The sequence below is a fragment of the Onychostoma macrolepis genome, chromosome 21 (assembly GCF_012432095.1).
Source record: "Onychostoma macrolepis isolate SWU-2019 chromosome 21, ASM1243209v1, whole genome shotgun sequence".
Lineage (NCBI taxonomy): Eukaryota > Metazoa > Chordata > Actinopteri > Cypriniformes > Cyprinidae > Onychostoma > Onychostoma macrolepis.
This window is the reverse complement of record NC_081175.1, coordinates 4,020,178-4,044,493: the sequence shown is the minus strand read 5'-3', so window position 1 is coordinate 4,044,493 and position 24,316 is coordinate 4,020,178. Positions and strand designations below refer to the sequence as shown.

The following is a 24,316-nucleotide window of genomic DNA, read 5'->3' as shown; positions in this document are numbered from 1 at the left end:
CCTGTATTAATGGCATCTGTTTGAACTTGTCAGTATAAAAGACACCTGTCCACAACCTCAAACAGTCCAACTCCAAACTCCACCATGGCCAAGACCAAAGAGCTGTCAAAGGACACCAGAAACAAAATTGTAGACCTGCACCAGGCTGGGAAGACTGAATCTGCAATAGGTAAGCAGCTTGGTGTGAAGAAATCAACTGTGGGAGCAATTATTAGAAAATGGAAGACATACAAGACGACTGATAATCTCCCTCGATCTGCGGCTCCACGCAAGATCTCACCCAACTGTGAGCAAAAATCCCAGAACCACACGGGGGGACCTAGTGAATGACCTGCAGAGAGCTGGGACCAAAGTAACAAAGGCTACCATCAGTAACACACTGCGCCGCCAGGGACTCAAATCCTGCAGTGCCAGATGTGTCCTGAGAAACTCCTCTAGTGGCCGCGCGTCGGCATGTTTACATCCTAACAGATGGCATCTAGTGTTTCTTGTCTCAGCCGTTTGTAAGCTCTTTCAGTAGCTGTGGTCTACTAAAAGACTCAAAGGCATCAGGGCTAAAGTGGAGAGAACAAAGAAGCGGGTCTTTAGGAAGTTTTATTCGTCCACAGGCATCCCATTCTTTTCTCCTCTTCTTATCGCTAGGAAAGCAGTGAAGTCTTACATTACATCGCTTCTTTTGTTGCCCTTCGACTGAAAATTAGAGCTGATAAAATGTAAAAACTGTAACTTGAATGCAATGTAAGTCGCTTTGGATAAAAGCGTCTGCTAAATGCATGAATGAATGAATGAATGAAATTACAACCAAAAGCATCACAATGTGGTATCTGTAATAAACTATACCCTGTTATCATAACATCTCTCCCCCTAAGAATCAATGTAATTACCCCGGCATAATTCAAATCAGAACTTCCCCTTCAACCCCATTACAGGTTATTAAACAGTCATTTACACTATCATCTACAAATTAAGCCTTTTTGGTGCTTTCTTTTGACGTTCTGATTTCCTTACAATCTCTACAGTTTTCTCAGGGAAGTTTGGTACACTGTCAAGAGGCACAGGTGCCCCCAGTGATCCCAGAACAGCCATTTCCTCCGAGCTCTGTGCGGGTGGCAGTTGTTGAGAACTCTGCGCTTCTTCGAGCCCAGAACTCCCCATGTTTTCTGACCCTCCCGCTTGATCAAGACAACCCCCCTGCTCTGTAGCTGGACGGTTCCTCAGATGATCCTGATGACGACGAACCTCCCGCCCATCTGACAGCCTCACCACACAAGAACAGGGACCGCTTCCCCTCATGATGGCTCCTGGTAACCAGCGCTGACCCCTGGTGAAATTCCTGACAAAGATAGTCTCCCCTTCCTGGAAGCTTTGTGCTCTCGCATGTCTGTCATGCCAAGCTTTCTGCTTCCCTTGCTGGACCCTCACTTTCTCTTCAACATCCGGATGCAGCAAATCCAGGTGAGATTTCGGTTTCCGTCCCAGCAACATCTCTGCTGGCGCCAAGCCGGTAGTAGTGTGTGGAGTAATCCGATACTGGAACAGAAAATGACAGAGGTTAGTTACAACACTTGCCCCTGACATCTTTTTTAAGCCTCCTTCAACGTCTGCACCGCTCTCTCAGCCAGCCCATTAGATGCAGGATGGAAGGGTGCTGTACGGATGTGTCTGATTCCATTACGCTTGATGAATTCTTGAAACAGCTCTCCTGTAAAGGTCGGTCCATTATCAGTGACAACTACATCAGGCAATCCGTGTACTGAAAACACATGGCGCAGTGTGTCGACTGTCACAGATGCTGTAATGTTTTTCAAGATGTGCCAATTCCAGCCACTTGGTGTGGGCATCCACCATGACCAAGAACATTCGCCCCATGAAAGGACCTGCGAAATCCAAGTGCAACCTGGACCAAGGCCTGTTAGGCCACTCCCAGGGCTGGATGGGAACTGGTAGAGGCATTTTCTGGTTTTTCTGGCACTCCTTGCAGTGTTGGACCTTGTTTTCCAGATCTTGATCCATCTTTGGCCACCAGACGTATGTTCTCGCTAAACTTTTCATGCATGACACCCCAGGATGGGCTGTGTGGACCTCCTGTAACACTCGGGCTCGTCCTGCTGGCGGCACCACCACCCTTGACCCCCATAGGATGCAACCGTCCTGAACTGAGAGCTCATTTTTTCTTTTCTCAAAAGGTTTCATCTCTGCATCCATGACAGTGGGTGGCCAACCCTATAGAACAAATCTTTTGACTTTCGACAAAACGTTGTCTCTTTCCGTCCACATTTTAATCTGCTTTGCGCTCACTGGGGAGTCATTCAACCTTTCCAGCAGGAACACGGTTTCAGGCGGCAGAGGAGTGGATGCAGGGGTGTCTGGAAGTGGTAACCGGCTTAATGCATCCGCATTGGCATTTTCTTTCCCTGCTCGATATACTATACGATACTGATTGGCAGACAGGGTCAATGCCCACCTTTGGATGCGAGCTGACGCCATGGAAGGAATGCTCTTATGCTCGCTGAACAGGCTCATCAACGGCTTATGGTCCGTGAAGATTGTGAATGGACGACCATAGAGAAATTGGTGGAAACGTTTCACAGCAAATACAATGGCCAATCCTTCTTTGTCCAGTTGAGAGTGCCCCCTTTCCGCTTTAGTAAGCGTCCTTGACACAAATGCAATGGGTTTCTCTGAGTCCTTCTCCATCACGTGCGACAATACGGCACCAATGCCATATGGAGAGGCATCACAAGACACTGTCAGCTCTTTCTCTGGGACAAAATGGACTAACACACTGGCTGACTGCAGCAAATTTTTGACTTTCGTGAAGGCAGCTGTCTGCTCTGCCCCCCACTTCCAATGGCAATCATGATGCAACAACTGGTACAACAGGGCTAGCACAGTTGATAGATCAGGCAAGAACTTCCCGTAATATGTTACCATGCCCAGGAATGATTTAAGCTCGATCACGTTTCCTGGCTTGGGGGCTTCCCTGATGGCCCTGACTTTTTCTGGCATGGGATAGAGGCCCTGGGCTGATATTTGATGTCCCAGGTATGTTACACTCTCTGCCTGGAATGAACATTTGCATTGTTTCAGTCGCAGCCCTGCCTGCGACATCCTCTTAAGAACCTGATCGAGGTTACTAAGGTGTTCCTCTTCTGTTTTCCCCGTGATCAGTATGTCGTCAAGGTACACTGCCACGTGTGGAATGTCCCGCAACAAGCTTTCCATTGTCCTTTGAAAAATGGCGGGGCTAGACACCACCCCAAACACCAGCCTGTTATATTTAAACAGTCCTCTGTGAGTGTTGATCGTGACGCATTGCTTTGACTCCTCATCTAGCAACAACTGTTGATAGGCGTGACTCATGTCGAGCTTTGTGAAAGTTTTCCCTCCCGCCAACATTGAGAACAAGTCCTCCACTCGTGGAATAGGGTAAGTCTCCAGTTTTGCTGCCTGGTTGATTGTCAGTTTATAGTCTCCACAAATACGGACTGTACCGTAGTCTTTCAGCACGGGAACAATTGGGGCTGACCAATCAGAAAACTGAATTGATTCAATGATCCCGAGCTGCTGAAGCCTCTCAAGTTCCTTTTCCACTTTATGCTTCATTGCAAATGGAACAGACCGGGGTTTAAAGAAACGAGGTGTGGCATTGGGCTCCACGCAAAATTTCACCGTGGTGCCCTTTAGGGCGCCCAGTTCATCCTTTATTAACCTTATCTCACCCCAGTTTAACTTAACTTTACTGAGCCAATCCCGGCCCAGCAAGCTCGGCCCTGTTCCTTTGACAACAAGTAAGCGAGCTTCAGCCGCCTGACTGCCATAAGCAATGTTCACATTCACAGCACCCCTTATGGGAATAATCTCCCCGGTATACGTTCTCAGTTTAATGGGGGATTCACATAATGCTGGAGTCTGGTCATTAGACCATAACTTCCCATAAGTCTCCTCACTGATGATCGATGCCGAAGCTCCTGTGTCTATTTCCATCTTAAGACTTGCTCCATTAACTTGAACTGTCGCATAAAGAGGGTCTGAACGAGTTTCACTCAAGTTAAACATTGAATAGGAGTTCTCCTCTTGTTCAGCCTCCCCTAGGTGATGTGTCTTTGCGTGAGGTTTTCCTCCATCCTTTGTTTTCTTCAGTTTAGATTTGCTGCCTCTGCATTTCTTTGCTAAATGTCCTTTCTTGCCACAATTATGGCACACCGTCTCTTTGAATTTACAATCATTTACATAATGAGCTCCTCCGCATCTATAACATTCCACTGTTTTCACTTTAACAGTCTTAGTCACATGAAACACATAATTTTGCACATTGCCATTTGCCTTCTCCGAAGGCTGGCGAAAGCTGGCGAAGCTCGGCCATAAACTTTGCAATGGAGTCTCCAGGCTTACGAAAATGGCTGTGGAACTTGAAACGTTGCACAATCACTGAAGGTTTAGGACTGTGGTGGTGCTGAATCAGATCGATTAAATCTTTGTACGCTAAATCTCCCGGCTTCCGCGGCGTTGCTAAGTTTCTCATGAGCTTGTAAGTCTTTGCTCCGCAGACACTTAACAAGATAGAGTGTTTCTTATCTTCGTCGGTGATCTCATTCGAGAATGGGGATGCGCCATTCTCAATGCACATACACCCCTTAAAGGGGCAGCATAACATAAACGAGAACCTTCCTTAAAGGGACTATACCCTGTTATCATAACAGTATCGTATCAGTATTTTATTTTCTGAGTTGTGTATTCTGAGCTGTGTTGCAGTAAACTCACTGAGTGCAACCATTTGACGTCATCAACGCAGAATGTACTGTGCACGTAAAATAATGGCGCCCCCCATAGTCCAAAAACAATGTCGATTTTTTCAAATAACATACATTTTCATGGGTTTTTTACTACATATTTAAATAAGAGACATAATTTACGTTATATTAAGCTATACATGTCTTAATAGCCGGGGATCCCTTTAAAGGAAACCAGGCACTGCTCATCACTTGCAGAGTACCATCCCAAAGGTAAAGTGTGCTGGTAGCAGTCTCATGCTGTGGGGCTAGAATAGAGAAGCTAGTGTTAGTTTTTTTTTTTTTTTTAAGAAAACAAGCAGTAAATGAATAGAGTGAAAGTCTAAAAGGGGTAAGTTTTTTTTTTTTAAGAAAACAAGCAGTAAATGAATAGAGTGAAAGTCTAAAAGGGGTAAGTTTTTTTTTTTTTTAAAGAATAGAATTAGAATAGAGAGTGCTAGAGTTAGAGGGTCAAATAAAGATGGAAGAGATGTGTTTTTAGTCGATTCTTGAAGATGGCTAAGGACTCAGCTGCTCGGATTGAGTTGGGCAGGTCATTCCACCAGGAGAGAACATTTAATTTAAAAGTTAGGTGAAAGTGATTTTGTGCTAGAGACCTGCACTCCCGCGGGAGTACCGCAGGACCCAACGCAACAGGGTGTGGCGCGGGACAACTCCTGATGGGCGAGTGCGGGTGCGTGCGGAAAGAGACTTGTGTGTGTGCGGGATACGGGAGAAAAAAATGATCTAAACATATAATGTCTAAAACATATCAATTGTTATTTATTTATACAATTTACAATAATGTGCCATTCACTTGCAGAATGAAATCTTCTAGAGGGCATAAAAGTCTGAAGTAATGAATTTAGGTAAAGGGGTGCAGAGCCAGTGGTGGTTTTGTTGGCAAACATTAATGCCTTGAATTTTATGTGAGCAGCTATTGGTAACCAGTGCAAATTGATAAACAGAGGTGCGATGTGCATTCTTTTCGGCTCATTACAAATTAATCTTGCTGCTGCATTCTGGATTAATTGTAAAGGTTTGATAGAACTGGCTGGAAGACCTGCCAAGAAAGCATTGCACTAGTCCAGCCTGGACAGAACAAGAGCTTGAACAAGGAGTTGTGAAGAATGTTCTGAAAGAAAGGGCCTGATCTTCTTGATGTTGAGTAAAGCAAATCTGCAGGACCGGTTAGTTTTAGAAATTTGGTCTGCGAAAGCCAGCTGATCATCAATCATAACTCCAAGGTTTCTGGCTGTTTTCAAAGGAGTTATGGTTGATGTGCCTAACTGGATTGTGAAATTGTGATGAAATTATGGGTTTGATGGAACCACAAGCAATTCTGTCTTGGCAAGGTTGAGTTGAAGGTGATGGTCCTTCATCCAGCAAGAAATGTCTGTTAGACAAGCTGAGATGCAAGCAGCTATCGTCAGATCATCAGGATTGGAATGAGAGGTAGAGTGTCATCAGCATATCTAATCTTAATGTGTTTGTCTCCATGTCCGCTAGCTTAGCTAATGTTAAAAATCTCTGCAATACAGATGTGTACATCTTTGCCTTTTCATGCGGCTCCAGATCACCCCTGTGCAATATATCTACACATTCAGCTTAATCCCTGCTTTCTCAAAGTAATCTCTGATGTAAGATTCTTTGTCAGCGTCGGTCACCACATCTTTTGGAAACCCTGAGCTCTCCTGTTTGAACTGTAAAAATGTTTTAACATAATCACGGAACAGTGTTTCTGATCGCTGGTGAAAATACAACATAACCTTTTTCAATCTTTGGCAGGGTACGGTCCTACATACGATTCATTTTCGATGCGGTTGAATTGATGTGGGAAATATCCCTTCTCAGCATTGGCCAGATTAAACGCTGCAGGTGTGTTGGCTAGATGCATGGGAATAAAACTGTAACTATCGATAAACCTCTGCTTGAATGTATCATCATACATTAAGATAAGATGACAGCCTTGCATTGTAATTTTAGGGGCAATCCCCATCTTAGTGAAGTATTCGAAAAGAATGAAATTGTCAAATCCGGACGCATTATGTGCAATCCATGTGAAATTACGATAACGAGGCCGTCTGAACTTCTTAATGAGACGATCCACACAATCAGAACCTTCAGCAACGAATTCTTCACCGTCAAATGTAATCGCACATACAAAATTAGCCACATGCCTGCCATTTTCATAACGAGTTTCAAAATAAAAAAATATATAATGGTCGGATGGTTTCTACATCTTAACCGGCTGAATAAAACATTGATGCACCCCATCGGTAACCGAACTGTCACCACACTGGACACAACGATCTGCAGCACATTTGTGTGGCTTGGGGTTGGTACCGCTGGTTAACGACTATTACATTTACGGCAATATTTGGTAACATCGCATTGTGCAAATTGCTGACCTGGAGGTGGCTTTTTATGCATCTCAAAACAATAGCCTGATCTGCAGTAACGTAAACAATCATGACAGTGTTTTGTTTTTTGGGGGTAAAGATGACATTCAGATGCATTACAAACATCACAGGTGTTTCGGCATCTGTGATCTCTCCTGTTGGCAAAGCCTCGGTAACAATACTCACACACATATGCTGTGCCAATAAATGTTCGCAGATTTTTTTAATCATAAAATAATGGTTGTCATGGAGGTACAAAAACACTGTTTTAAGGTGTGGCACGTCTGTGTTTGTATATTTTTCCAACACCCCTGTATTCGTTCTATAGAATACCACTATTTTAATATTCAACATACGTTCAAACTGAGCGATATCATTTAGTGATATCATATGTTGATCTGTGTATCCAGCAGCCTTCTGCGATGCTGATGCCACAGACTCTAGCTCCGTGTGCAGTTTCTGAGGGTTTAGAAAGTGTGCCAAGCAGATTGCAAAACAAAGATTATTTTCCTCAGTAATGTTTAAGGGCATGAATAGATTAAGTCTGTTTTTAGCAATCACTTCATCATGGGTAAGCCCTTGTATTTTTTGATGAGCACCAACGTGTTTACTTCTTGCTATAGACACTCTTAAATTTAAACTCTCATCAAACTGCACATGAGAGTTGCTCTGCATGATTTTTTCAAGGTCATTGATAAAGAGATCGACACTGTAATCGTTGTTAGCTGACAAGAGTGTATTAACATCTGATGTCAGGCTAGCACCCCTCAAGTTGATGTTAATTAAACTATCGTCTTCACCTAATAATCTGGAAAACGCCACTATTTCAGAAAACGTGTCATGTAAAAACACTGTGTAGTCTGCTAGATCTGTAGAAGATATTCCCCTGAGATTTATAATTCTGTGGATTTCCAATCCATTGAACCGAGCTCGTGGTACTATTGTGTATCCAGCCACATTACCACCCTGCCTTACAAGTGATGTGACTGGGTACCTGCTGCCTCACCTGTCTGTTCAAAGTCAAAAAATGGTTCTGGATGAGAATCTGGCACCTCATATGTCTGTTGAGAATTTACAAAAGGTTCAAAGTCAAAAAATGGTTCTGGAGGAGGTTCTGACCTTGATCGCACTTCGTTTATTAATTTTATTAATTTGTTTTTTTTCATCTCATCAACAGTCTGAATGAGCCGGAGCAGATTTTCTGTAATGTTTTGTTGAGGTTGGAAATTGCTATGATCATCCCTACTACATCTTAACGGAGGACCTTGTTCACTGTCACATGACTCCCGACAACGTTTTGCAGCTATTTCTAACCCTAATTTATTTCAAAATATTCACAGCATACAACCCACGAGGAAAGTGATGAATTGGTCAACAGAAAAATCGAATCATAAAAACACACCTATGTGCACTCGCGACTAAAACAATACACAGTTAGGAGAAAAAAAATGGGTAAAGAAAATAGGACTCACCAATACCTCTATTTAAACAGGTCAAGAAGTTCATTTAACAGAGTCACCAACATTTACTGATTGCGGGCTGTTTGTTCATGTCCACCATCATGGCATTTTTGCAACGCAATTATTTGTTTAAAGACGATCCCGTGTTTCTGTAGCGTTGTTGTCACAGTCTGATTAAAACGTGCTTGCTCCTCCCGGGCCCTCTGATGGTCCTCTATAATTATTTTTTGGTTCTTGACAACAGTGTTCAGAAAGTTCAAAATGTCCTTGTTTGCATCATTCTGCCATTGGTTCTTGTATTCCTCTTGGTTGGATGGATATGCATGGACATGGATATGCATCCATGTTTGATTTTGGATAAACCATTTTGATATTGTTTTTGGGCACCACCACAAAATTTACATCAAAGGAAAATAATTTGAGAACCACTGCTTAAGAGAAAATGCAGCTACATATTCATTATTTACAGAAAAACAAGACATACTTAAATACACTAGAAGAAAATATGGGGGACTAGCTGTCAAAAGTGATTGATTTATGACCCCTATGATTTATTGATATATTTATCAAATTGCCACCTCTGACCTCCTGTTCCTGTTTCTTGATGTTTATGACACCCTGTTTATGGCCGTGTACATTTTGTGATCAGGATATGATTCGGCCATTTTTTTTTACCATTTGTTCTGAAGTGTTACAGCAATCTCGGATGGGTTGGTCCGTCAAACGCTCTAGTTGTTTCACACCTTTGAATAAGAACAAGAATGAATGAGATGAGAGGCATTGCATTCTTTTGTTTTGAGATGAAAGAGTCTTCCAAACATTTGTCCCTATTATCATCAATGGCTACTCAATAGATCAGAATGGCAAACAATTATCCAAGTCAGCAATTATCTAATCCATCCATGCTTCTGAAAAGTGATATGCCTGGACATGTTCTTTTTAGACCCTAAGAGTTGCAGTACATTTTCCACTCATGAAGGCAAATGAAGAAACAACAGAATAGTTTAAGAAATAAAACAAGAAAGTTCTAAGAGAACTTATACGAGTTAAAGTGAGCTCCATACAGTCCAGATGCCTATCTGTGAATTAAGTCGTTCCCAGATTGCATGTGCTGCCCCTCCTATTTGTGGACTGTGTTTACATTGCAATGCATTACCCTGGCTGGTAGTATCAAACATGTATTGAGAAATTAGCCAGTATCTAAACCTTTTACATGAATGTCCTAACTAGTCTAAAATCTTCTAGTCTAAAATCATCTTTTTCTTAATCTGTCTCCTTCCTGACTTTCTGGGCCTGTACAACTGTGTTTACATCGACACCTCACCATGGTCTGATCTATAGACTGTATGTTAATGGCTCTTGTTAATATCCGCTCTGGATATCAAACCCATGCTGCAAAACCAATCCAGCTAAAGAATCTGTAAACAACAAAATAAAAGATTTGTTTTTAAAAAGTTTGAACTACATACAGCATCAAACATTTAAAAGAAATCATGATCTGACCTGAACTGGTCGATGTTGATGGCTCTGAGGGGCCGGCAGCACCGTTCTGGATGTCAAACCCAGGCTGAGAAACCAATCCAGCAAAAGAATCTATAAACAACAAAATAAAAGATTTGTTTTTAAAAAGTTTAAACTACATACAGCATCAAACATTTCAGAGAAATCATGATCTGAACTGAACTGGTCGATGCATTACCTACAGCACCGCTCTGGATATCAAACCCCGGCTGAGAAACCAATCCAGCTACATCAGGGGCTAACAAGTCTGTAAACAACAAAATAAAAGTTTTGTTTTTAAAAAGTTTAAACTACATACAGCAACAGATATTTCAGAGGCTGACAAATGTATATCACAATATAATACAACATACCTTGCAATGAACTACTGCTATTGTTAGCAGACCGCTGATCCAAGTTGTTAATCAATGGAGCTCTAACTAACCACAAATAAGTAAAATTAACAAATAAATAACAGGATAAAAACTTAAACACCCCACAATGTGTTTACTATAATATAAACATAAAACAATATATAACTCGATACTTACATAGCTGGCCTAGATGATCAAATGCAGTCTGCAGTCTAAAGTATTCCGAATTGTACACACATACGATTTAAAATCCTGTTAAACATTAAAGTTAATCAGCATAAGAACAAAAATTTTTTACAAAGAGAACAACATATATATAAAATAAAATGTACTCACCGTTATTGCAAGCCATTGTAAAAAAAAAAAAAAGCAAAAAAAAAGCAAAGTCTTTCACAGAGATACCACAGCGACGTCTTGGCTAGCAAACACACAATCAATGGGGTTTTTCGGGCAGCTGATTAAGTTACAGGGGAGGTAAGACCCTTTAAATGTACGGCAGTGTGATGTAAATTAAAATTTACATAAAACACCCCTACCCAACGACCAGGCCAATGGGAATGGCTGTTTTATCTCTCGACTAGGCTATGGAAAATACACTCCCCCAAGATCTACAAATTGATCAAATATAACTTGCTAGATCTACTAGTAAATAAACTGATGTGTTTTAACCAGATAAATAATATATAGTCAAGATTACAAGTTGGACAGATTCCTTAGTAATGGTTGGGGTAAGCATACATAGGCTACCACATTCAACAGTATTGTTAAAAAATAAAAAGGTTAGAATCGAAGGGTACCATTTATTTCTTAAATCATCAAGTTGTAAGTTTTGCTTAATCATTGTTGTAAAAACATAAACCATGTAAAATGTTGTAAAGCATTGTTTAATTTTAAGCAGATCTAAAGAGATTTAGATTTACAACAATCTAAAGATACTTCAACATCTTTGTAGAAAAAGTGTGCCTCTATGAGTAATACCTATTTTAACTTATTTTATTTAATTTTTTGCCAATCTTAAAACAAATATGATGCTAAAAACAATCTATGTAAAAAGATGCAATGTAGAAGTTAAAGGGTGAATCATTCTATCCATATTATGTGTAAAGCAGCTGAAGATAAATCGATAACATTGAACAATTAGGGGTGCATCCACCACTATGAAATAAAAGTAAAACTCTTAAGAACCACCTTCATTTAATCTTGTTTTTTAAATCTTAAACAAAAATTGTTGTTGACCCATATTCTTATTGTGACGAGTGGCGATGTAAGATTACAAAGGGTTAAAAGAATTACTAAACATTGAAACTTTGCTACTAAATCACACAATCATGACTATGCCACCCGGAAAATTAACACCCGGGAAACCCCACAGGTTCGCCCCCTCTCACAAAATGACCCAGAGACGTGAATACCTTGTATAAAAAATAACAAATCTTTATTAAACAATTTTTCAATTAAAATGAATCTTATTCAATAAGGAAAAATGGAAAACTATACACAGCAGATACAAGAACTGCCGTGAAAATCATACAAAACAACAAAAAGCCAGAAGAGCAGGAGCTTCGCAATAGGGAGGCGGCTAGACACCGGGCTTCAATAGAGCCCGTACTACTGAAAACCCACACGTGTACAAGACCACACTTACACCCAAGGAAATTCACTGCAAAGCCACACCACTTTGGAAAAGAGGGATATTTCTGCACGGGAACAGCCAGACTGCCTTCTCCATGCCCCTGCTCCCCCCAAATACAACAAAAGAAAGAAAATTAGACAAACAATTAAAGCACAACAAACGCCAAAATGCAGACTTGTTGCCACAAAACAAAGGAAAAAAATAATTAAATACCAAACCAAATGATTAACTACAAAACAAACATGAATACTATAACAACCTTAAATGCAAACAAAATAATTACATACAAACATCCATTCAAACAAAACAAGTTAACAAATGCAGCCAATCAAATAAATTGACTGCAAAGAAAACAAATGCAAAACAACTAATTGAATGCAAACCAAATAATTAACCAAAAAAACTTGAATGCAAAGCATGCATTAAAGCAAAACAAAATCAACAAAGGCCAACATAATACAATATTAAGGAGAAACAACTGGATTAACAATTTATAGAAGCAAAACAGCAGCGTTGAAATTTCAAGCCATGCCGTAGTCCCTGCTATAGGCCGCGCAGCACCGGGAGCACAAAAGCAGGCACGCTCACAGGATGATTTAAATACCGGATAATGGGAGCCACATCATCTATCCAACAGCCCTTACTTCAATAGATCACATACAGGCAGCGGCAATCACTCAAGCAGACAGCACCCGCGTTTCTCAAATACAGAGAAACGCAACAGCAGAGGACCGGCGATTTCCCAAATACGGGTGCAACATGCGCCCGAACCAAATGCCAGCGTCGCAGGGATTACCCTCGTGCAACGCAACGCAACGCCGAAAGTACGATCAGCTGAGTATGACGTAACACCCTTCTATTTTGCCTCCCCCTTTATATACATTCCCATAACTAGGATGCAATAACACACAATTACCTAGGGGGCGTGATCAACCAAACAGCGGCAAACCCCCCACACTAACTGCATTTCACCACATTATGTTTTTAAATCATACCACCCTGAATCACCTCCAGCTAGACAGCTATCCCACATGCTACTTAAATAACAAAAAGGAGAAAACTATGCTTGCTGGCTATCATTCCCTACTGCTTTTGTTCAAGCTAGCATTAGAGAAATGACCCTGTTAAGCAGTATTCATATGGGGATAGCATCGTCTTGTCTAATCCCCTCAAGAAACTCATCATCCATTGTCTGAAGTATAATCCAATTAACCATTTAGACACAAAAAGTCATGCATTAACATAGACACATTAAGATAACTATCTTCCACTGCTGAAAGGTAGACGCCCTGGCACCTTCCTGCTCAGAAGGTAAGAGGTAACATACAGTCTATAGATCAGACCATGGTGAGGTGTCGACGAAAACACAGTTGTACAGACCCAGAAAGTCAGGAAGGAGACAGATTAAGAAAAAGATGATTTTAGACCAGAAGATTTTAGACTAGTTGGGACATTCATGTAAAAGTTTTAGATACTGACTAATTTCTCAATACATGTTTGATACTACCAGCCAGGGTAATGCATTGCAATGTAAACACAGTCCACAAATAGGAGGGGCAGCACATGCAAGTCTGGGAACGACTTAATTCACAGATAGGCATCTGGACTGTATGGAGCTCACTTTAACTTGTGTAAATTCTCTTAGAACTTTCTTGTTTTATTTCTTAAACTATTCTATTGTTTCTTCATTTGCCTTCATGAGTGGAAAATGTACTGCAACTCTTAGGGTCTAAAAAGAACATGTCCAGGCATATCACTTTTCAGAAGCATGGATGGATTAGATAATTGTTGACTTGGATAATTGTTCGCCATTCTGATCTATTGAGTAGCCATTGATGATAATAGGGACAAATGTTTGGAAGACTCTTTCATCTCAAAACAAAAGAATGCAATGCCTCTCATCTCATTCATTCTTGTTCTTATTCAAAGGTGTGAAACAACTAGAGCGTTTGACGGACCAACCCATCCGAGATTGCTGTAACACTTCAGAACAAATGGTAAACAAAATGGCCGAATCATATCCTGATCACAAAATGGACACGACCATAAACAGGGTGTCATAAACATCAAGAAACAGGAACAGGAGGTCAGAGGTGGCAATTTGATAAATATATCAATAAATCATAGGGTCATAAATCAATCACTTTTGACAGCTGTTATGTTCTCTCAAATGAGTTGTTTGATAATGCATCGAGTTTAATTGTGCTGAAAGCATTCTATCATGCCTGACCAATGTAGGTGTTCGTTTACGGGGGTCTGGGAGAGGGAGATAAAGTAAAAGAGGTACGATAAGTTCATGCTACTTGCGGTGTCCGTGTGTTCCTTTTCAAACACAACATTTGGCGACGAGGATGGCTGATATCGCACTACCACCTCCTGCTCCTTTCCTTGCTCTACCCGGCGAGCCTCCGATTCCCTGGACCAGTTAATTGAACATACCAACGATGCGAAAGTGCGTGAAACTCTGCTGTTAGAACCGGATGATTTATCACTGTCCCGGGCAATCGCCATTGCATTACGAATAGAGAGTGCAGCTGCATGTGCGTCGGCTCTGACCAAACAGCAAACAATCGCGGACTGCCTGACCCCCTCCCCCATGCCACCATCAATGTCACAACCCAGCCACAACGATACATTAGCGGCAGCAGATTCCCCTGCAGTTATGCTACTGAGGCGCCAGCAGCGGTCTCGGCCACGCCCACAAGCACAAACATCACGGCCCTGTGATAACTGTGGATCTTCATCTCATATGTCTAGAGCACAGAACTGCCCAGCCCGTGGCCAGACATGCCGCAACTGTGGTAAACACAATCATTTTGCCTCAGTCTACCGCTCTGCTCCAGCTGTGTCAGCCCAAGCACCCACTATCATTCACAATGTCTACTCTGGACCAGTCTCATTTAAAGCATGTTCAGTGCGCTTAAATGATGTGTGTATCCCACTGCTTTTGGACACTGGTGCTAGTGTGTCTCTCCTCAATATGCAAACATACAGCACTTTTTTCGGTGCACTGCCACTATCGGCACCCTCTGCTTCACTCTGTGGCTATGGCGACTCAAAGATTGACTTAGTGGGTTCCCTGCACGTAACCGTTGGGTATGGCAACAAGATGGTGCCCAGCTTTACCTTCCATGTTGCCCGTCGTGGGGCCAACCTGATGGGTCTGGATTTGTTCTCGGTTCTGGGATTTTCTCTAGTTGACACGAAGGGAGCTGCGATCCTGACAGTCTCCACGCCTTGGCAGCAGAAGTGGCCGTCCCTGTTTGAAGGTTTGGGCTGCCTTACTGCTTTTGCCCATGAACCTCTCCTGAACCCTGCCATTAAACCAGTCATCCAACCACTCCGACGCATTCCCTTGGCTCTCCGTGATGGTATCTCGGCTGAGCTCAAGCAGCTGCTGGACGTGGCATTATTGAACCAGTGGATGCGTCGCCCTGGGTCTCGAACCTGGTGGTAGCTAAGAAGAGATCAGGGGCCCTACGGGTGTGTGTCGACCTGCGAGCGGTGAATAAGGCAGTGATCCTGGACAGGTTCCCTCTGCCTACCTCAGAAGAGCTCACTGCTCAGTTCCATGGCTCAACCGTGTTCTCTAAACTGGACCTTAGACAGGGCTACCTACAAGTGCCTCTCCACCCCAACAGCAGAAACCTCACAGCCTTCGTGACCCATGCAGGTGTGTTTCGCTACACGTGTATGCCGTTTGGACTCAGCTCCGCCCCCAGCTGTTTCCAAAAAATCATGGTGTCGGTGTTGGCTGGTATACCGGGGGTGGCCATTTACCTGGATGATGTGGTTATCCATGGGCCCACCCCCGAGAGTCACGATGAACGCCTCAGCAGAGTCTTCGCAGCCCTAGCCAAACACAAACTAACCCTCAACGCTGAAAAATGTGTTTTCTCTGCACCGAACATCGAATATGTGGGTTTCCGGCTGTCGGCAGATGGCGTCGCACCACTTCAATCAAATGTAGATGCCATACTGGCAATTCCTGAACCCAGCTCAGCTGTGCAGGTCGCCTCCTTTTTGGGCATGACGGGCTACTACCTGAAGTTCCTCCCACATTATTCTGCTACCACTGCCCCACTACGGCAACTGCTACGTAAGGATGAGCCATGGGTGTGGTCACAGGCATGCTCTGATGCTGTGCGTGCGCTCAAGGTGCAGCTCACCACAGCCCCAGTGTTGGCTCACTTTGATATCTCCAGCCCCACCTGGGTGACCTGTGATGCGTCGGCTACAGCCATGGGAGCAGTGCTGTCACAAACCCAGCGGGGCATTGAGAAGCCCATCGCCTTTGCATCACGGGCCCTCAATCAGACGGAGCAGCGCTACTCAGTGGGGGAACGTGAAGCATTAGCCTGCATCTGGGCTTGCAAGAGGTGGCACTTGTATCTCTATGGCCGCGCCTTCACCCTAAGGACAGATCACCAGGCCCTGACAGCACTACTTTCCACATCTGGGACAGGCCACTGAGGCTACACCGCTGGTCTGACCGTCTTCGCCAGTATAACTTTGACCTGAAGTTCACCCCGGGCAGAGACAATGTTGTGGACGATCTACTGTCCCGTTCCGCTCCGCCACACCCCACCACACACACACACACCGACATGGATCAGGTGGAACGGGACATTGTCCAGATGTTACACACACCCCTCCAGGCTGTTGTATCGTTACAAGAACTGAAGGAGGCATCGGAACAGGACCCTGTCCTTTCTCAGCTCCGAGTCTATATTCTGAATGGCTGGCCTCAGGAGGTACCAGAGGGGCTGGCAGCATTTTCCAGAATAAAGCAAGAGCTGTCTTGCTGGAATGACACCTGTGTGGCACGGGACCTCTGCACAGTCATCCCCAGCACCCTACGTGCACGTGTCTTGGCGATGGCTCACGAGGGCCACCTTGGTATCGTGAAGTTGAAGCAGCGCTGCAGAGACCGGGTTTGGTGGCCAGGGATAGATAAAGACATTGAGGCCCTGGTGAAAGATTGTGCTGCCTGTCTCTTAAGCGGTAAGACTGGTCACCAGGCCCCCCCACCCTTACAACCTCTTGCTTGGCCATCGCAGCCCTGGGACCACCTGCAGCTGGACATTTGTGGTGAGATACAGGGAGTTCCTCATCACCAACGCTTCCTAGTGGTTGTCTATGACCTGCATTCGAAATGGCCTGAGCTCATTACCATCGGCTCTGTGACTTCTCAGGTCATAATTAACTTCCTGGACTCTCTGTTTTCCCGCTGGGGCCTTCCAAACACAATCACTACTGACAATGGCCCGCAGCTAATCTCAGCTGAGTTCACAACATACCTCAAAAACAAAGGTATTCATCACATCCGCACGGCATACTATCACCCCCAAGCTAATGGTGGCGTCAAACGCATCCATCAGTCGCTGAAAAACAGTCTCAGAGCACATTTGTTCCAGGGGTGGACCTTTTCAAGGGCCATCCATCACACTCTTCTGCACTACAGGGCCACCCAACACTATGACGGGGGTCTCTCCAGCTTTCCTCATGCTTGGCCGTGAGCTCCACCTTCCCCTCGACAGGCTCAGCCCCACACTGCCTAAGGGCTCACAACCGAGAGTCAGGGCCTCTGTCACCCGCCAGCAGAGAAGGATGAAGCAGAAATTCGATCTCTCAGCACGCGTTAAGGTCCCTGACATAACGGCTGCAGATTGGGTCAGGGTTCGCAGGCCCCACAGAGATAACAAACTCGCTTCATATTGGTCTGCCCCTCTCCAAGTTACTCATCAGCTGGGCCCAGCCACCTTCTTGCTCAGCAACGGCACACGGTGGCATGCAAGCCGCCTCCGCAAAGTGCTGCCCCCGGCACATACAACAGGCGTCACACCTCAAGCCACACCCCCAGTTTGGCAGGACACCCCAGCACTTCAGCTGACACCTCAGATAGCTCCTGCACAGGCTCCAGACATGCCTATCAACCTGCCAGCTGAGATTTGTGCCTGCCCATCACAGGCTGCCCAGCCTCATCCCCTTGTTTCTCCACGGCCTGTCCGCATTCGTTCTCGCCCAGGGCACTTACAGGACTTTGTGTCAACATTTCATGTTTGAAACCCCGTAGGAGGGGGGGAAATGTTATGTTCTCTCAAATGAGTTGTTTGATAATGCATCGAGTTTGATTGTGCTGAAAGCATTCTATCATGCCTGACCAATGTAGGTGTTCATTTACGGGGGTCTGGGAGAGGGAGATAAAGTAAAAGAGATACGATAAGTTCATGCTACTTGCGGTGTCCGTGTGTTCCTTTTCAAACACAACAACAGCTAGTCCCCCATATTTTCTTCTTACACTTAAACTGCCATTCAGAGGATTGGACACAATTTATAATTCTTGATTGTTGTTATCATTATTTGTATTTTAGAATAATAGTGAAATGATCAAAAGTATGAAATATCACAAATCTTATCAACAATGTTAGAACTGTCATATACACACACACACACACACACACACACATACCCAAGCTGTGACCAATAGTATACATAATTTAAAACTAACTATTTTCAACTTGTTGAATTTACTTGTTGATTCATGTAGACCTCACAATCACAAATGGAAAAGTCATCCATTAATGCTACATTTCAGCGAGTCAATGGTTTATGCTGATTCTCCTTGTGTATGAAGCATGCAAGTTTTTAAACTTGCCTTGAATGGCACAAAGTATTGTTTTACTGTATGCACTGGATAAGAAGTAATAGATAATTGGGTCTAGGCAGCTATTTAGAGCAGACAATAGCAAAGTACTGTCATTTAAGATGTGCAACAATTGTTGGCTATGAAGATCTCCAATCACATTCAGCTGAGCCAGAACCTATGGTATTCGTACTGCATGGTAGGGCAAGAAACACAATGTAAAAATGGCTGGTACTAAGAAAGTCTTTATGATGACCCTCTTTTTGCGACTCTGTACCTTAGGGTCACCATTACCCATGGACATAGTCCTTAGTTTCTTACTGATCTTCACATAAAATCAAAGAAAGGTTACATAAAAAAACATTGAAGAGCACCAGTGTTGTCAGGTTAATGGTCCCACTGACAGGCCCCCTGCTGTGGAAGTGGAAGCAAATTTTGTCACACAGATGTTTTTGACTGTTGCTTGAAAAAAAAGGGAATCGCCATGGAAGAGTCTGTATGCTGCCGAAGTAAAAATATGTAGAGGGTGACGGTGTTACAGAGCAGACCAATGCAACAAATGAGAATGTAGCCGATGGGCAAGAAGGGCCACAATATGCCATCATGAATCTGACAGGACTCATTGGAGGTTAAATTGTCTTCCTGCAACATTGTGACAGCCAAAAAAATAAATGGTGTACACTTGCTGACCGCTGCTCCTCAAAATCTTGACATACAGTGATTTTTGGTTGTCCTAATAGGGCATGGGAAGAAAAGGTCAAAAAATGGTCTATATGATAACAGATTTTCACTCATCTATTCCTACAACTTGTTGAATTGCTTTTGAATAAATGCTAAGAAAAAGAATAGCATTCTTACCTGTGTGGCTGGTTTGCTTCTGCTTGAGCAAGTGACTAGATACATGTCTGTTCAGAAACTCCAGTACCTATGCAGGAAACTCTGCTCGCATGTGATGTCGGACCCTGGTTGCTGTGGTTGACATTACTGCTAACCCCAGTAGAAATGCAGATGAGTGCTAGATAAACCAAGCTGTTAGAAAAGCAAAACTTACTTCCATTCTCAGAGCACAGGAAATATCTGGTTGCCTAAAATGAAAACTGGTGACCATCACCTAGTTTTTACCCCCAACAATATACACTTAAGGCTTGAGGAGTATATATTTTAGAGCATAGGTCGTCCACCCTGCTCCTGGAGACCCACTAGGGTTGGAACTAAACTCTGCAGGACAGTGGGTCTCCAGGAGTATGGTTGAAGACCTTTGCTTTAGAGCTCTTTGACTTGTACCAAAGTACAAGTACCAAAACAAAAACATCCATTTACTCATACAATTTGCCTTTCAGTGTCTTCATCTTCTGCCACGTGTTCAGTAATAAAATGTCCAATATATTTCAATTCAACACAAACAATATGATCCTTATCAGACTATTTAAAGCCAGAAAATTTTGACATTCTGTTTAAGTCTTCAGATCATAACAACACTCTTACTAGCACTTTATATGATACCATGTTCAAAACCACGCACAGAACTGATGAGTTACATACGCGTTTACCATATTAAAACATATATACAAACATCACTGCCATGTTTAGCTTTAAAACCAAACTAGTTATCTGCAGAATTTATGAATTCATTCATCCTATCCAGCAAAATCTTTTCTAAAACTTTTGACAGAATACTGACAAAAGTTATTGGTCTGTAATTATCTGTACATCCTAGCAGACCAGCTTTGTCCTTAATAACTTACCACTAACAAAACAGACATTATTAAATCTGGTAACAAACCATGAATCATAAAACCAGTAAAACAGACAGTTAAAAGGGGGGCTATCCTCTTACTACCATATTTAAGATGGTCAACAGAGATATGGTCTAGGCCACTTCCTCTGTTGTCAGACAGCTTTTATAAATATAACTATCTACAAACAAAAGTACTTTACTTGAAAATATGAGATTATTGTCCATCAAATAGTGAATTTCTATCTGAAATGTCCACATTCATATCCTCAATGACATATACACAAGAGGTATTGTTTCTTTCAATAAAACAGTTAATGAAGGCAAACCTATTTAAATGCTCATCCACATTATGATGACATTCATAAGGTATACACATTTAGGATAACACATTCCTTGTCCCTATAAGTAAACTGTATTGCAGAACACCAGTTGGCACCAACTCTAACCACATTTACTAATAAGTCAAGCTTCTTATTCCACAGGATAACCAAACCCCCATTTATCCTACCACTAACCAGGCCACTAACCATCCCCATGCCAATCAACAGATATGCCAATATCTGTTGTGGACTCACCAACCCACTTCAAAATAATTATCATTAAAAGATTGATTGATTTACTTACTTACCAACCATTAATCTTGCAATCATAAAATATCACAATTCTCCACAATAATGTGGCAGGCAACATTCCCTGCTCTCTGGCCCACACACAGCCTATGGAAATTGTATGACAATACCCAAACACCACTAACGTGTGTTCACACTGCCAAGAGGCACACTCATTCCCCCAACAGCTGGTGCAATATTAGACTCCCATCCTGCATGGCTCATAATAGTGCCTGACAAATGGCCCTTCTGGCAAGGCTCCAGATTGTACATTTCACCAATCTCATTACATTCATCAGATACTTTAAATTAACTGTATCTGCTGTGTACAGTACAAATATTATTTCTTTCAATGTTTCAATTCTAGATAAGGTGTAAACTTGGAAGCAAAAACACTCACCAACTCGTTCTTAACCATTTTAACATTGCCGAAAGCACCAGTGCCAACAAAAGACATGCCCACAGAAAGGTATGTCATTCCACTGTGTTGTAGGACAGAGTTCAAACAATGCTTTCTTTGAGGATTCAATTGTATCAGACCTATTCAATTGTATCAAACCTATTTGCAGTCAACAGAACAATCTTGTACTGGCTTAATGTCTTAATTTTAATAGCAAGAAAATGAACAAACTCATCCTTTACAATAACTTTTCCATTAACAGTCTTAATTTATGGTTTTAATTTAAGTTGTTTAAACACAGAAGCACCTTGTACTGCAGCATCTACCATCTTTGAGTTGCTCTTCCACACCAGATCCTTGGATGAACCTTCTGATGTCTCTTGCCATCTAGGGCCACCAGAATGATTCTAGAGGAGTGTGAGGGTTTAAGGAGTGAGAGGTTTGGTCCCTGGTTGAGCAGTGCCCATGGAGGACTGTGCGGACTCAATGAAGGAGATCCTTTGGGAGACAGGAGTATTCAGGTGCATCTCAATAAATTAGAATGTTGTGGAAAAGTTCATTTATTTCAGTAATTCAACTCAAATTGTTAAACTCGTGTATTAAATAAATTCAAAGCACACAGACTGAAGTAGTTTAAGTCTTTGGTTCTTTTAATTGTGATTATTTTGGCTCACATTTAACAAAAACCCACCAATTCACTATCTCAACAAATTAGAATACTTCATAAGACCAATAATAAAAAAAATGTTTAGTGAATTGTTGGCCTTCTGGAAAGTATGTTCATTTACTGTAATGTACTCAATACTTGGTAGGGGCTCCTTTTGCTTTAATTACTGCCTCAATTCGGCGTGGCATGGAGGTGATCAGTTTGTGGCACTGCTGAGGTGGTATGGAAGCCCAGGTTTCTTTGACAGTGGCCTTCAGCACATCTGCATTTTTTGGTCTCTTGTTTCTCATTTTCCTCTTGACAATACCCCATAGATTCTCTGTGGGGTTCAGGTCAGGTGTGTTTGCTGGCCAGTCAAGCACAACAACACCATGGTCATTTAACCAACTTTTGGTGCTTTTGGCAGTGTGGGCAGGTGCCAAATCCTGTTGGAAAATGAAATCAGCATCTTCAAAAAGCTGGCCAGTAGAAGGAAGCATGATATGCTCCAAAATTTCTTGGTAAACAGGTGCAGTGACTTTGATTTTCAAAAAACACAAAGGACCAACACCAGCAGATGACATTGAACCCCAAATCATCACAGACTGTGGAAACTTAACACTGGACTTCAAGCAACTTGGGCTATGAGCTTCTCCACCCTTCCTCCAGACTCTAGGACCTTGGTTTCCAAATGAAATACAAAACTTGCTCTCATCTGAAAAGAGGACTTTGGACCACTGGGCAACAGTCCAGTTCTTCTTCTCTTTTGTGTGTTTTTCCCCCCAAATCAGTGGCATCATTTATTAACTTTTTTAAACATTTAGTAGTTTTGATCAGGACTGAGGTTGATTAACAGATTTATGCAAAAAAAAAAGAAAGAAAGAAAAATTGAAAAAAATATTTATCTTTTCATTTATCTTTATATTTACAGCAGTTTAATTTAGTGGATGTTTTCATCCTGAACATAACGAAAGGGTAGTGAATTTGAACAATACACAAGGGTTAATGATGGTCAATATATTGTGAATTGGAATGCCTATTACACTGAGGTCATATCTAGGGATTTTCAGATTTGGGCCAGTAAGCATAAGTTTTTGAAGGTTTACTGTTAATAAGCAGATTTTCAAGGGAAATATCCATCTCTACTTTAGACCAGCTACTCATACATGTGCTACAGTTACTGTGCTTACAATCAGCCATGTGTGAACAGGAAAGCTATGTCTTGTGCTTTTATCTAAAGCAAACACAATGCAGGGACACCGTGTTATACACAAGCAGCTCCAAACTGTTCTCCAGACTCCCCCTTTTATCTGCAGAGAAAATTACCGCTTCTATTTATAGAAAGCTTGTGCTTTTCAGTGTGACTAGTGAAGCACCCCTGTCAGCAATCTTGAAATCCTTAGTATTCTAGACTGTAGGTAGTAGGCTTAGTATTCAAATTAAATGTTCGATGAAGTTATTGTCTTCATGATTTTCATGTGTTTCTTCTGTAGGTGGTTGCTGTTCTGGAAGGCTGCTAGTTAGCTTACAAAGGATGAGTTTGGAGACTTCTACCTCACAGTGTGAAGAGAAGGATGTGAACGAGTGTATGTTTTCTGGTAAAATGGGCTTGACAGATTGTGGAAAATTGTGCATTGATGGTTTAATTTTATTAATGAAGAATGTGGCAAAATCGTCAGCTGTTAGAGTTGATGAAGGAGGGGGAGGAGGAGGACAAAGGAGGGAGGAAAATGTTTTAAAGAGCATGTGAGAGTTAGATTAATTGTTAATTTTGTTATGATAGTATGTCCTTTTAGCAGTGGAAAGATTTTTAAGATTAAACTTTACCTCTTTTGTTACAAGCTATACGTTTAAAATTTACAAAGGAAATATGTCTGATGCACTTTTCCATGGTGGTTGTTTACTGAGGGATTTATGCTCTAAAGTATGTATTCCTCAAGCCTCAACTGTGCAGCGTTGGGGGTAAAAACTAGATGATGGCCACCAGTTTATTATTTTAGGCAACCAGATGTTTCCTGCACTCTGAGAATGGAAGTGAGTTTTGCATATCATCTGCATTTCTACTGGGGTTAGCAATAATGTCAACCACAGCAACCAGGGTCCGACGTCACATGCGAGCAGAGTTTCCTGCATAGGT

At 42.3% G+C, this 24,316-nt stretch overlaps 2 pseudogenes; both read right to left on the bottom strand.

Moving 5' to 3' along the window:
- Positions 1-957: 957 nt before the first annotated feature.
- Positions 958-14,652, bottom strand: LOC131529083 (uncharacterized protein K02A2.6-like; annotated as a pseudogene).
- Positions 14,653-18,743: 4,091 nt separating this feature from the next.
- On the bottom strand, positions 18,744-19,389 carry LOC131529079 (P2Y purinoceptor 12-like; annotated as a pseudogene).
- Between the last annotated feature and the right edge of the window lie 4,927 nt (positions 19,390-24,316).